Here is a 15,743-nt window from a genome sequence, read left to right as displayed (position 1 = left end):
AGGTCAGGTACTGCTGATTGCATATAACTACAGTGAATATGAAGTTACACACCCCTGTTACAATGCCTGGCATTTGTACAATTGTAACATGAAATCAAAAAAACTCCTTTCAAATAAATTCACACCTGTAATGTGACCTCTATCCTTTACAATTCAATGCAAAACATGACAACTGGGTCTGTGAAAACATGTGAAATAACAGTCAGTACAATAAGTCAGTTGAATGAGTATGTACACCAATAAAGTGATATGTTGTGTGTTGAGATAACTACAGCATCCATTTGTCTTGGTTTGTACACTCAATAGAATTGTACAGGTTATGGGTCACATTTGGGTTGTGGAACATTTTTGAAAGATTATCTGTGATCTAACTGTCATACAGCACACAAACGTGGCATTCCAACAGGAGTGTGTAAGCTTTTGATATCTACTGTATATAGGTGTTAATATAGCTGTTAATGCTAGGCATGGGCAATAGGTGATAACACAGATGTACACTTCACTGATTACTACATGATAATCATGCCGACTGTAGTACCCATATCAGTGTCAGGGCAATGCAACAAGCAGTAGCTGCACACATTTATTTCTGTTGTATGCACTGACACTGCTATTACACACATGTGCAACATGCAAATCCTATTTTTCTGACTGGTATCAGTTTTCTGCCTTCCAGCTTGGACATACACATACATACATGTACCCAGGGGATACCTGGTATACATTTGTGTTTTGAGTTAGTATAGCACATTGTATTCACAGTCTTGCTAATCAATCATACTTCTCAGCTGGTTATACCCACAGGACTTCAGGACAAAGACCCACATCAATGGTTGACAAAAGTAATATCAATATTGATACCATATTATTCTACCTGCAACATACATATTTAAGTTGATTGCACATTAGCCTTTGACACCACTTTGATGACCTGGAAGATGTCCATCAGTCATAACTACACTATTATGCTACGTTGTCATTGCTGAAAGACTTGCCACTGGTTTGGCTGACACAAGTCAAGTATATGTGTGTGTGTCTACAGATATCAGTCACAAATGTACTTATTGTCCAGCAGAACACTGTACAATTGAATGTTGTTAATTCAAGATATCACATGCAGTTCAACACACATGTCTGCAACAGTACTGTACTATGCACATGCCCTATATATGTCTCTTAGCTTTCCAAGACAAACATGTATCATACTCATATTCAGAGGTAACATACAGATATGAGCAACATCCCATTAACCGGCCTAGCAGTGGCACAGTCATAACTGTTTGACAGACGCTCTAGTGGTTGGCAAATATGAGCTCTCCTTTCCCAGGGTGACTCAGGCTCCTGAGCTGTAATACCATCTCTCAAGCTCTTAGAACATCACATGTGGACAAAGTCTAACATGATGGGGGGGGGGGGTAAATAGGGACATATTGTACATATTCCTGTTATAGAGTTATGAAGTTTTTAGCATAATACAGTTTGCATTACTGTGACTGTTCTGAAGGATGTGTAGTCTTACACTCAAGTGTTTGTCATTACTTCATGACTTCAGTCCTCAGCTATTTGTCAGATAGGTAGAGATGTCAAGAGGAACAGACATAACAGTCTGATTTCAAAAGCTGGACAGTCTGTGAAGATTTGTACAGTTGACAGGTATGGCTGTGATGTCTCCCACTGCAGACAGAGATAGATGCTATGGCCATAACAGTTGTAAATCAGGGCATCAGTACAGAAAGTTTTGCTGGCACATATACATTTTTCAAACTCAGCTATCCCATTATTACAGACCAAGTAATACATTAAATTACATGCTTAAATGTTTCACATACCTTTTTGTGGGGTTTGTTGTATATTCAAACCTACGTTTTATGGTTTGGTTGTTGTCTCACTCTGTGTCATCTCTCTCTCTCTCTCTCTCTTTCTCTCTTTCTCTCTGTAGTACAAGGATTGGGTGGGTTTGATTAAGTAACAGCATGGCTTTTGTAGATGATGATGGTCATGACAAGGTGATGGCCTATGCACCAATCAGTGTTCCCCACTTGCTAATTGCATGCAGAGCAGCTGTGTAGTTCTTCCAATAGCCAATGGCATGGTAACCCACTCCTATAAATGTGTACCTCCTGTGGTAGTTGTCCCTTTACCTTGCCTATAAGGAGCACATCCTTTCTGTGTGTGGGCAGCAGTGTTACAGACACCAGGTGAGAATATCTCTTACAACACATCATGTGAACATAGGCCAACTACAGGTTTATGTAAGGTTCCAGACATAGGGACAGAGTGTGTGTGTGTGTGTGTGTGTGTGTGTGTGTGTGTGTGTGTGTGTGTGTGTGTGTATATATATATATCACTGTTATATGCTCTGAATACTGCTAGTTTAACAGGGGTCTGTGTGTACATGCTAGTTCTGCATAGCTTGCAGTCTGACAATGTTATGTGTCTGCATAGCTTTCAGCTGTAGGGCTATCCACATAATGACCAGGGTTTGAGCCACTATGTTTAGTGTGTTCCCCAAACAGGTGTTGTCCTTGACAAATCATTGCCATACTCTGTTGACTGCTATCAGTAACTGGAAATATTCATTAGTGTTTGTGACTTTATATCCCTCAAGAAGGATATGCTGCAAGCAATCCTGTAACACCAGCAACGTTCACAGTGTATGAGTGCAATATATCCAATTTGGCCCTGTGTTTGGCCCTATGTCCTCCACTTATATACCAGGCTTTGTCCAGATGTCATGCAGTAAGAGGATGATAGGTATGGGCTGTCATTATTTAGTGCTGACAGTCCTGCTCTCATCCCACTGATGTTATGAACTCCCACTCATGTTGTAGGGTAGGGGCCATGAATATGGGCCATAGGCTAGACAACATGTGTGACCGTGTACATTCAAGAGATCAGTGTATAGTAAACACTGTCATATACTCATGTAACACATTTTAGGGGGGTACATGTTTGACTCTTAGGTTGTTAGTACACGTGAGAGATATTACTAATAAAAACATAAAATGTATGTAGCTGTACATTTTGATACTATGGTGATGGGGACAGTGGTGGGTTAGAGGTTATTGTTTGGCACACAGTCTGTTTGTCAGTTTGATAGACCAGTTTGAAGTGAAGCATTGTTGTGTAAAGGATCAATTTACATTGTAGCATTTGATACTTTCCCCATTAGGTGGTTAACTGAGGAGTGTAATTGGAGACTGTTGGCTTAATCATGTAATTGAGTGTTGATTGATTTTTACATTCATGGCAAGTGTGTTTTGTACTGTTGTTCTACTTGAAGGCATTTGCCATGACATCAGTGTCTGATACTTTGTGTGCCTTACATTGGTTACCACCTGTCCTTCTGTGCAAGGCATTGTCATTGTTTGGCCAGTTGTGGCCTACTCATAACCCTCAACTGTACACATTTTTCCATAATGTCCAGATGTTGGCATCATAACTTTTGTGTGTTCCTCCTTAATTAGTTTCCTTTCTGGCAAAAAGCTGAGGATTAGACTCATTCAATGGTGACAAACATTTGACTGTAAGACTCCACATCCTTCAGAAAAGTAATGCTATTGCAAAACCTCTAGTATTCTATCAACTTTCTGAGATTGTAAGACAGATATTTATAATCAGTCCCTATTTGTCCACCATCATGTTATGCTTTGTCCATATTTTTGCCTATAACAGGTTGAGAGGTATGGTACTGCTGACGACAATTCTGAAAATTAGAAAATGTCCAGAGATGGCAGGAGCAAGAATGTATCATATGTTTCCTTTAATATTTGCATAATTCATTTATGTTGTATATTACACACCTACATGCTGTAAGACATGGCATAAACAACTGAAACAGTACAGAAATAAACTTTTTGGGAAAATGGTGGTATGTGTGTTTTTTAATGCAAACATTCTCATGTGTGCAAACATATCACACTCTGACCATTTGATAAGGTGGCAACTGTAGGATTACTGGCTGTTTGAGTTTCACTGTGCTCTATTTAGTCATTTCAATTACTTGCCTAAGAGATTGCTCTCTGTCTGGCCACTGTGTAAGGCCTATCATGATTATGTAGCGGCAGAGTGTGTACTTGTTATTTGGACTGTGTATGTGTGAGGTGAGCAGATGAATGTCCCATACCACCCCAGCATTTTATCAACAGTATGACCTGCCACAGGATAGGTAGGGGTATTGTGTGACTCTCATGGGGGATATATCTATCCACACAGCCATTGTACTGTGGTGTTTGCTAGGCTCACCAATATTTATCTGCAAGTGTTGTTTATATATATATATATATATATATATATATATATATATATATATATATATATATACACACACACACACACACACACACACACACACACACACACACACACACATATATATATATATATATATAGAACAAACATTCACATATATATGTTTACACACATATAAATATATGTATATGTGTATAGGTAGATACACATATAAATATATGTATATATATATATATATATATATATATATATATATATATATATATATATATGTGTGTGTGTGCATATATATATATATATATATATATATATATATATATATATATATATATATATATTTATATATGTGTGTGTATATATCTTATTTGAATGTTTACTGCTTCCACAATATACATTCCCTATAGTACAGTGATTGTCCTGCAAGATATGTTCATGAAATACACATATATAGAGCAAACATTCACAGATACATGTTTACACACATATAAATATATGTATATATATATATATATATATATATATATATATATATATATATATATATATATATATATATATATATATATATATATATATATATATATATATATATATATATATATATATATATATATATATATATATATATATATATCTATATATATTTATATATATATATATATATATATATATATATATATATATTATATATATTTATATATGTGTGTGTATATATCTTATTTGAATGTTTACTGCTTCCACAATATACATTCCCTATAGTACAGTGATTGTCTTGCAAGATATGTTCATGAAATCATCCTGCACTCTTATACCTTGCATGGCTTAATGGTTACGTGCTGTGACTATGGTGTACATGTTGCTGCTGGGCAGAACAAGGCTCATGGAGAGAGGGTGATTAAGGCACTTTAAAGTGGCTTTAAGCGGGTTTGCATGGGTTTGCGTGAAGCTAAGCGGAGCTAACACATGGTTAAATGTACAGGCATTTAAACTGTGTGGGCTTGTCTTACCGGCACTTACTAATGCGCAAATCTGGTTAGGTATGATAACTACTGTTTACCTATTCTGTATTTGAGCATATGTCAACTGGTTTGCCCGCTACTCAGTGATGGTAATACACTGTTAAATGTATCGGCACTCTACTGAATGTTAACATTGACTAAACAAGCATAGATTATACAGCTCAGGTGGTGTACTGGTATGGTCTCTGACTACAGTGTACAGGGTCCTGGTTTCAAGACCTGGGGCTGCTAGCTTTTTCATTAATGTTAAATGACCAGACTGCATGATAAAATAGGCAAAGCAAGCACAACTTGTTGAACTCAAATGGTGCAGTAGTATGGTTGCTGACTGTAGTGCAAAGGGTCCTTGGTGCAAGACTTTGCAGGGCTGTTTAGTTTTTTTTGCTGGCCACAACAATGCCTGATGGTGATAGAGAATTATTAAAGCATTTTAAAGGGGCTTTAAGTGGGTTTGTATGACGCTAAGCACTGCTAAAATACGGTTAATCCATTTTAGCTTTGTTTAGCGGCGCTTACCCCCGCTAACCCCCGTGCTAATTTCTTTGAAAGAAAAGAAAAAGGGGTGGTAGAAAAGTGGTAAAAAATGGGAATGCAGAGGGAAAAACAAGATGAAAGATGGATAGGGATGTGCAGGATGGGAGTAGGGAAGGTCCATAGCTGTCCATTTCTCCTACAGCAACAGCTGTGCATATGTATTGAATTTGGAGTTGAATTTGGATACTCATACCCCTGAGAGAGGGGTGAGGACAATAGTAATGTGTTGTCTAGGCAATTGGACAAGATTACATGTGTCCAGTGGACAGGTCTGGGAAATGGACAGCTGTGTATGGGGCATAATTTTTTTGTAGGAACAGACTGTCACTTTTTTTTTTAAGGTGAGAGTGGGTTGTTGGGGAAGGATAATAGGTATATGTGGGGAGGGAGGTTGGGTAGGAAAACAGACAAGAAAGACAAGACAGCAGACAGGGGCAGTGTGTGACATGTGGGGGTGAATACCTTGACATGGATGGTTGTTGGGAATCAGAGGCACATGAGCCCACAACTGGATACAGTGAGACTGAGGTCCCCTCCCATGGGTTGTCACCACTGCACCTTTACGGCCCCAAATCTGGCTGTACTGGGGGCTGAGCAGGAGGGGCAGGCTGACCCCCAAGATGTGCCACACGGCTCTCAAGCTGACATAGCTGAGCTGCAAACTCCTTTTGCATCTCCCTACACACCAGACCCCAGACTTGACATTGGTTGACATGCTTGTGTCAGCTCCCGCTCCAAGGGGGGGATGAGCCACATCCCCTGAAGTGGTTCCACCCATGGGTGGTGCAGGACCAGTGGAGGAGGAAGATCCGGGGTGGGTCCCAGATGTTTTTGGACCCAGTGCCATGGCCAGATGAGGCGGGACAGGAAGATCTGCTGGGATTGTCCTTCTCAGATGACTTAGGGTGTTGACAGTTTACAGCATATGTTGGTTAGTTATGAACAATACAATGACAGGATTAGTTAGAACAGCATGCATGGGTGTTCCAGTAGACACTATAACACAATTTTTAATCAGTTGCATAGCAAACAGAACATATACAGATATGGAACCACAGTGGATATTACAGCAGCATGCAGGTTATATTGATAGCAATAAAATTACAGCTACCTATGGGCTTGGGGTTGGCCAGTGAGTGTTGTACACAGTTATCAGTTCAAACTTTGTACACCTAATATACAGCTGTACTTACCTGCCGGAATTGTGGAAAAATGGGTTTACACTACCTGACTGTTTTTACACATTAACAGGTTTCTGCTTTGATATGTGCAATCACAGTGAGTGTGTGTGTGTGTGTGTGTGTGTGTGTGTGTGTGTGTGTGTGTGTGTGTGTGTGTGTGTGTGTGTGTGTGTGTGTGTGTGTGTGTGTGTGTGTGTGTGTGTGTGTGTGTGTGTGTGTGTGTGTGTGTGTGCTAATGTCATAATCCATCTTCATTTTTGTACAGCACCATGGGTGCTGGGGCAGTGACAAACAGCCATGATGGCATGACACTTGAGGAACATTTTTTGGAGAAAACTAAGTGGTCTATGTACTTCCCTTGCTGTCATCTGCAGCCTTGGGGCTGGCTAGTGTGTGATCTACATAATGTATGAGAGACACATCCAATGGTTAATATCCAGCCTGTCTTACCTGCCGAAGCTGTAGGAAAATGTGTGTTTACAGTACCTGACTGTTTGTAACAATACTCACATATTCTTATGTGAAAATATACAGAAAACTTAGTACCACTTCTGAGATTCAAACCCTGCCAGTTTGTTCAAAACGTAATCACAGTGCTGATGTTTATCAGAACAAGCTATTAAGGAACTACTATTTTTTGTGTGAGTGTTTCCTACCTATTAGTCTCTGATTTGGCCAATCTGACCTTGTACTTCTGGCAGACAGTTGTTCTACTGTGTACTCACACTTTCAGATATTGCATTACAGGAAACAAGGGTTAGCAAGCATTTTTAATATTCAGCTATCAGATCATAGTGCAGGGGAACTTTGTTATGATTAATCTGTTATACAAGACCTGACTGTTTGCTACATGAACCTCAGATACTTAATGCTATCAGAGCCATATTTGCTGTGAAAAGCTATACACATTTCCAGTTCCTACTAACACATTGTAAATAAAATACAACTGTCCAGAGTTGTATACTTTTATTGACAGGTTACCACTGTTTTATGTATATCACAGGCATTATCTGTGGTAATTTTAGTTTTATTTGGTTCAAACAATAAACAGATTACAGCACTGACAGGTGATATTCTACTACTTTCAATTATACTGCCAGCTAGGTCAGTACTCACCAGCCTCGTGGCACAGCCTTTGCAACCTGCTGCTATGTACCTCCACATCCAAACCCTCACAGCTGCAGCTGTACAGGAGACAAAGAAACATTTATGACTACCTATCCATCACATACACAGCCTGGACTATCTTAAACAGCAATTGAAACTGATACTTACACACTACTGGGGCATTCCCTGCCCAAGCGTCTTGCTCCCACTGGTCCAGAAGGTCCCTCTTTCTCTGCTTGAGATCAGCATAGTGATGCTGAACCTGCTCACCAGTCCGAGGGATCCCAGTAACACTGGTGAGTTCACAGGCATGATGGTCCCAGGCCTGCGCTTTATATTCTGAGCCCTGGTACTAGCCCTGCAGCAGTCTCAAATCATGGTTTTCAGCAAGGAGTCCAACCATGACTCTGGACTCCAGAATGTCCCAGCATTGCGCATGAAAGTGAACACCTTCTCCTACTCCAGCCATGGTGCCTACGGTGATGTGCTCCAACTGGTTATGGGCTGTATTCCCACCTACAGGGTTTAAATAGGGCCGATTTCCTGCACTTTTGTGTGATTGCTTATGTTTGAAACTGCTGAGCTTAACTAAGCTACGGCAAACTTTCTTAGCTAAAGTTGGCAATACTTAAAGGGGCGGGATCAGCACTGCTTATCACTGGGCAAATTCACTTAGTTTGGCTACTCACTGTTTAGCATTCATATTTAAGCAGTGCTTACATCCAGTAAATGTGGCTGTGCTATGCTTGGCATTGTTTACATTTTAGTTTTATAGACTATCAGCTGTGTGGGATTGACTCATCCTTCCTGACATAGTATTATTTTATTTACCTTCCCTAACATCCCACTCTGGGCTTTCATTACATTTATTCTTGTGTGACTATCTGTATAGGGCTCTTGTGTTTATATGGGGGTTTCACAACTTTATTACACTAACACCTCACTTCTGGCCCTAATACACTGCTCTGGTTGCAAATATAAATTATTTACTACATAACTACACTTAAAAATTACATTTGGGGTGATTTCACATACAAAATGCAAATGACATCAGTGGGGCTAGAACTCTACTTGTAAAGCATATACACTAACCACTATCCTATTACAGTACTGCTTGCTGTGCATGTGTATTGCTATTTAACTTGTTGGGCTGTTTCAGCTCGGCTAAGCATAGCTAAGCAGCAGGCATACCTGCGCAGCTATGCTTAAACTTTCTTGCCGATGTGAAAAAGAAAAACATTACGGACATTTTTTAAGTATTTCTCTTGCAAACTTTATGACTGTTAGACTAAAAGGTTTTTTATTTCCATGCATTTTCTGAAAGGTATGATGTCTGCACTTCGAATTCTCTGTCATTATTTTCTAACTTCATTCTTTAATATTTTGCTACTATTTTTACAGTGGCCACTACACTTTTATTTTACAGCTGTACACTATACGGCGTATTTGCCACATCTCTGATGTTCAAAGAGCAATCTCGCTCTTTTTGCATTGACATACGGCAATTCTGTTATGCAGGGGGCATGTATCTTGTGAGAGCACTGCTATCAAACACACCCCCTGCAGTCGCACATATTTCCATATACATATTGCAGCATGGCTGGGTGCCTTCATGCATATGCATGGCGCACTGCCGTGCTGAACAGGAATGGTCCCTGCCATGCAGGAATAACGTATTCCTGCATGGCTGCTTGCTGAATCTAGGAGCAATTGTCTTATGTTTACAGATAATAAACTATTTTAAAACAATTCCAGTCTATTTGTGAGAGATGCAAGTAGATCCTTAAACTGTTGGACTGTTTGTCCACACTCCCTTATAATCAAACATCAGACCATAAGATACTGACTTAGCAAAAAAATAAAACATCTGACAAGGCCACCAAGGCAGCCATTTAGCAAACTGTAGTCCCTTAGGATCACCCCACATCCTCTCACCCACACTTCCACCTTCAGAAACATCTACAATGGATTGTCATTACTACAAGCCATCTTACAAAAATTCACACAATTCTACAAAAGATAAAAAGAGTCTTTCTGACTGGTAACGCCATCGTTAGGCACACCAACTCCAAGTCCTCAGAGTGGAGAAGGATAAGGTTGCATTTAGCAGCCACACTGGTGCCAGGATTAAGGACACAAAAATCAATCAGAGGCTGTGAAAAGTATTGACAAGAGAGATTGGATAAGCGATTCACAAAGAAAAAAATGGGAGGATATATGCATGTCTCCCAAATATGCAACAAAATCTAGAAGATTTTGGATTTTTTGCTCAGAAATGTTTACATAAATATTTGTATACCCCAAGTAGACTCCAAAGAAGGTGTGACAGGGAAGAGAGAGATAATTGGGAACATATTTTCTGGGAGTCGCATGAGTTGGCAGACTTTAGGGATTGCCAGCAGAATGCACTGTCTGTGATGCTCAGTGGGCAGATTGGTGTGACAATGGAGATGATTTTTCTGAGCTATGATACAGAATCAGAATTACCTATACATGGTATGGCCTTGTTGTGTTTAATTATGTTAGTTAACAAAAAAAGCAATTTCTATAAAATGGAAATTGAAATCTAAACCAACTATACTAAAAGTAGTGAATATAGTAACAGAGATAAAACAACTGCAATCTTTAGAAAAAGGTAGTAGGAAACTACATAGGAAAAAAATAGGAATTGTGGGAACAATACATACAGGGGAGGAATGAGGTTTAAAAGAAGGCAGGACTTAAATGAGGTGTGCAATGTTTGACTGAAAATAATTGGGTAGATTGTAAGTGATGTATAATGTTTGCATCTGGGTGTGTGTCAGTATGGTTTGTGATGTAAAATCGTTGTGGTTTGTTTTCATTTATATAAATGCATGATTGCCCATGTTCACAGGTTCATAGGTTCATAGGTAGGTACAAAGCTATCTGCCCAAAGGCATTTATAAGCCTAGCCAGAATGTGTTGGCTTTCGCCACCCCCTTAGATTAGTTCCCTGTGCCTCTGTCCAGCAGAGCCATTGAAGTGATCCCTGGGGTAAACTTTCTGTCTCCCATCCACTCGTCAAGGTTTCTTTTGAAGAGGGTTAGCAAGGAGCTCTGCCTAATGTAGATTGGAATCTTGTTCTGGAGCATGGGAAGTCTCTGGGACAGGAATCTATCCCTCCAGTATGTCCAATGTATTGTTGTGGTGAGGTTTAGATCCCTGGAGCATGTGGCTCGAGGGGATATGGTTTTCTTTAGGTGGAGCATGTCCATCAATTCTAGGTTGGACATGGTCTTGTATGTCAGGCAGAGATCACCTCTGAGTAGGTGGAATGCAACTGAGTACAGCTGGAGTTTCTTCAGTCGAGCTGCATAGGTCATCCACTTGAGGCCAGTAATCCTCTTGGTGAGTTACTTCTGTGGTCTTTCCAGTTGTTGCAGATGTCTTGTAAGGTACATTCCAAATGGGGCATTGTACTCTTTGATGGATCTGATGAGTGATGCATAGAGGGGCCCAATGACCTCTTTCGATCTGGATGCAAACCCTTCTGTAATTAGGTGGGCCACATAGAAGTATTTTCTAATCACTTTGGCAATGCGATTATCAAAGGCGAGGTTACTATCTACTTGGGTCCCCAGATCTCTTAGTACGTCTTCCGTATTTAGGGGGCTACCACATATGTGGTAGTTTGTGGGTACTTTGTTTTTTCCAAAGGGGATGACTATGCACCTTTTGGCATTTAGCTTGAGGCCATGGTTTTGACACCAGGTATCTGTCTCAGTGAAACCCTTTTGGAGGATGTCTGTGTCAGCTGGAGAGTCAATTATAGCCCCTAGTTTGCAGCTGTCTGTGAACTTGGTCAGCCATAGTCCTCCTGTGTTTGCCTGTACCTCTGAGAAATATATGCCGAACAGGAGGAGTCCTAGGACTGAACCCTAGGGAACAGCACTTGTAACCAGTTTAGAGTCAGACCTAGCTCCCACAACTCTCACCATGTCGGTTCTGTCCGTGAGCCGGTTAGCAACCCATCTCGTGATGTAGGGGTTTATGTTCAGGCTGGTGTGCTTGTCTATAATACCTGAGTGGGGAATGGTGTCAAAGGCCTTTGCAAGGTCTAGGTAGGCTATGTGGACCACCTTTCCATCGTCTATAGCCTTGGTAACTGTCTTAAAGAAGTCCACCAGGTTTAGGAAGCATGATCTGCCCTTAACAAAGCCAAACTTGGTAGGGTCCAGTGTTTGGAGGTTTTCAATGTCTCTGTTAATGAGATCCATGATGATGCACTCCATATTTTTGCAGACCAAGCTAGTCAGGCTTATAGGGCGATAGTTCCTGGGGTCCGTTGTGGCTCCACCTTTATGGAGGGAAATAACCGTTGCTGTGTGCCACTCTGTGGGCAAGTAGCCTGTGGAGAGGCTGATGTTAAACAGTGTATTTAGGTGAGGGGTTAATTAATCTTTGAGCTCATGTAGAACGCAGCCTGTGACACTGTCCAGTCCCACTGATGCTGTGTTTCTGGCTTTAGAAAGGGCTGTTTTAACCTGAGTGTCTGTGATTTCAGGGGCACTACATTCATCTGGTATAGTTATGTGCCCTTTTGGGGGTGAGAGGGGGGGTGAAGTTTGCAATGAACCTGTTTGCCAGGATGTTGGCTATATCGGTCGGTTCAGTGTATGTTGTGCCATTCTGCACTAACTCTGAGCAGATCTGAGAATTGCCACTTAGATTCTTGACATAGCTAAAGAATGCCTTGTGGTTATCATTGGAGTCCATGGCAATTTTTCTTTTGAAACTAAAACCTTCCAAAACAGCAAACCAATCCGAAAAACGACCACCACCTGTTAGAACCACAGCTCACAATAAGGCACCTCGGACTCCAAAACACAGGATTATTAACGCCACAAAAATTTCTGTAGTAAAAACACATTTTCATCGACAATACGACTTCTTCAGATGAAACCATTGCAAAATGAAACAGCTTAAATACATGCTTTAATTGATACAATAATGGTAAATATGTTATAATTGAATAATTGAATAAAAAAACAATTAATACTAAAAATCCTTTGTATTTAAAACTGCATCCAAGAACGAAAATAAAAAATGAAACAACCAAGGATAAAACAACCAGTCAATAAACATCTGTTTGAAAAACATAAACGCAGAAAATGATAAATATGTGCAAGTATTTAACCAATAAACCAAAACATATAAAATTTTGGAAACATTTAAAAATTTTGTTTAAAAATTTTTAAACTATCTATGGGACCAACCCACACAACATTATATTCGCCCTGCCTTAAGTTTTAAATAGGGGACTATGGAAATAGAATCATTGAGTCCTGTGAACTTGTTAGATTCTAAAAATATCTGCCAAAACGTCTCTCTATGGGCAAGTTTAGCTTCCCATGGTCCACCCCTGGTATCCCTAAGGACAGGTTCCAACACAAAAAACAAAAACCTGGCTCCCTCACACTGAATGGTATGCCCATATAATGCGTTTTTACTGTTAAGTTTCTTGATCTCATATTGGTGTTCATATATACGTCGCTTTAGTTGCCTTTTGGTCTTGCCTACATAAAAGGCCTGGCAAGACTGGCAGACAGCCAAATAAACAACCCCAGTAGAGTTACAATTAGAATATTGAAAGGCTATAATATCCCTGTTTCTACTCTCCAAATATACATGTTCATCATGAACTATGTTTTTACATGTAGAACACCGTCCGCATTTATAAGTCCCTTTTCTCTGTCGATTGGAACATACTAGATGGTCATCTTGTTCCAAAACCCTCTTGATATTGAATCCTCTCCTGAAAACTGTTTTTAAGGTTTTACCCTTAAAGTGACTCAAATCAGTGAGATCCTGAAATGACCGCCATTCCCTGTCAATGATTTTCTTAACATGTCCCGCATTGGCACTGAAGTCCGTGATAAAGGCAAAATTACTATTAAAAAAACCAGTAACACCCACTTTAGGAGTGCTATGAATGTCAGTGGTCCCTGTACCCAAAATAGGACCAAATCTAGTAGGTCGGGCAGCCTGCACTTCTTCCCGAACTGATTGAATCATAGCTGTTGGATACCCCCTGTCTAAAAACAAGGAAGTTAATTTGTCACATTCTAAACCAAATTGTTGGTCATCTGATGTCATACGAGAAACCCTAACATATTGTCCTTTTAGAATTCCCCTTTTTTGAAAACTAGGGTGTGAACTTTGGTGATGGATGTAACCATTAGAAAATGTTGGCTTCCTGTAAATACAAGAATTAAACCCTTCACCTTTCTTAGTAATGGTCACGTCCAAATAATTGACACTGTCAGTTGATATTTGATGGGTAAACCTCAAAAATGTAGTAGAATTGTTGATGTAAGCAATAAAGTCATCTATACGATCAACCGGCCCCACCCGAAAAATACAAATATCATCCAGAAACCTACAGTAGTGATTCCAATACCTCGAGAATTCACTGTTAAGAACAAATTTCTTCTCCCATATAAATAAAATAATATCCGCATAAATGGGGGCACAATTGGCTCCCATAGACACACCGGTAATCTGTTTAAAATACTCCCCAGCAAAGAAAATAAAATTGTTATCCAGGACTAAACCTAATAGTTCAAGAACCATATGTACATCATTGCAGGTAACCCCCGGCCATTCCCATAGGGCCTCTTCCATCCAAAGCAACCCTATATCCGATGGAATGATAGAGAAAAGATCTACCACATCAATGGTAAGGAATATCACATCAGACCTAAAGAGGTCCATGGTCACATTACAAAGAAATGCCCATGAATATTTAAGAATGTAATCCTGCCTTCTCCACAGTGATTTCATTTTCCAATCCAAAAATTTTGAAATGTTATGTATTTTCAACCCTTGTGCCGCCACTATAGGTCGAAGGGGTGGGTCTGTAAGGTTTTTATGAATCTTGGGCACACCAAACATAGTGGGTATTCTAGGGTCAGAATTATCCAAGTATGAAAAAATGTCCATTTCAATAACTTCCTGGTCCAAAAGGTCTTTAATGGCCAAATCAATTTTTTTATAGGATAAATGTATCTCATGTATAGAAGCCGATGTATATTTAGTATAATCATGTAATATATTATACATTTTGGCTTGATATAAATTCTGATCCATGAGTACCGTCCCCCCACCCTTGTCAGGTTCCATAACTCTAAGGGAAGGTTTATGACTTAACTCGTACAAAAGAGACTCTTCTTCCTGACTTAAGTTAGCTTTATACCTAACCCCATTTAATTCCCTATGGAGTTGCTGTTCAATCCTGTTTTCAAAATTCTTGAGTTGGGGATGTAAGGGGGGGTTGAATGTACTGGATTTCCTCAAATGGAAACTAGGAGTACCAGGAGTCCCCCCAAACAAATTCTCTAAATTTAACTTACGAATGAAAAGCTTCAGGTCCAGAATGGTATGAACAATACTACTACCTCTGCTGGGAACAAACTTGAAACCTTTAGTAAACAGTGCAAAACTAGTGTCAGTAACTGGAACATCACTGTAATTATATATATGGTAATCATCCTTAGAATACATGTAATGATCTCCTATTTTTGGTTACAGTAAAGTTACCAGTAGTTACCAATCCTGGTTCCTGTTCCTTTTCCACCCCCGGGATTGCATCCCCCTCTCCTGGTAATGGGGAGATTGTGCCAGACAGGGA

The sequence above is a fragment of the Protopterus annectens genome, chromosome 5.part0 (genome assembly GCF_019279795.1).
Source record: "Protopterus annectens isolate FY-2018-M chromosome 5.part0, PAN1.0, whole genome shotgun sequence".
NCBI classification, from domain to species: Eukaryota; Metazoa; Chordata; order Ceratodontiformes; family Protopteridae; genus Protopterus; species Protopterus annectens.
This window is presented reverse-complemented; position numbering follows the sequence as displayed.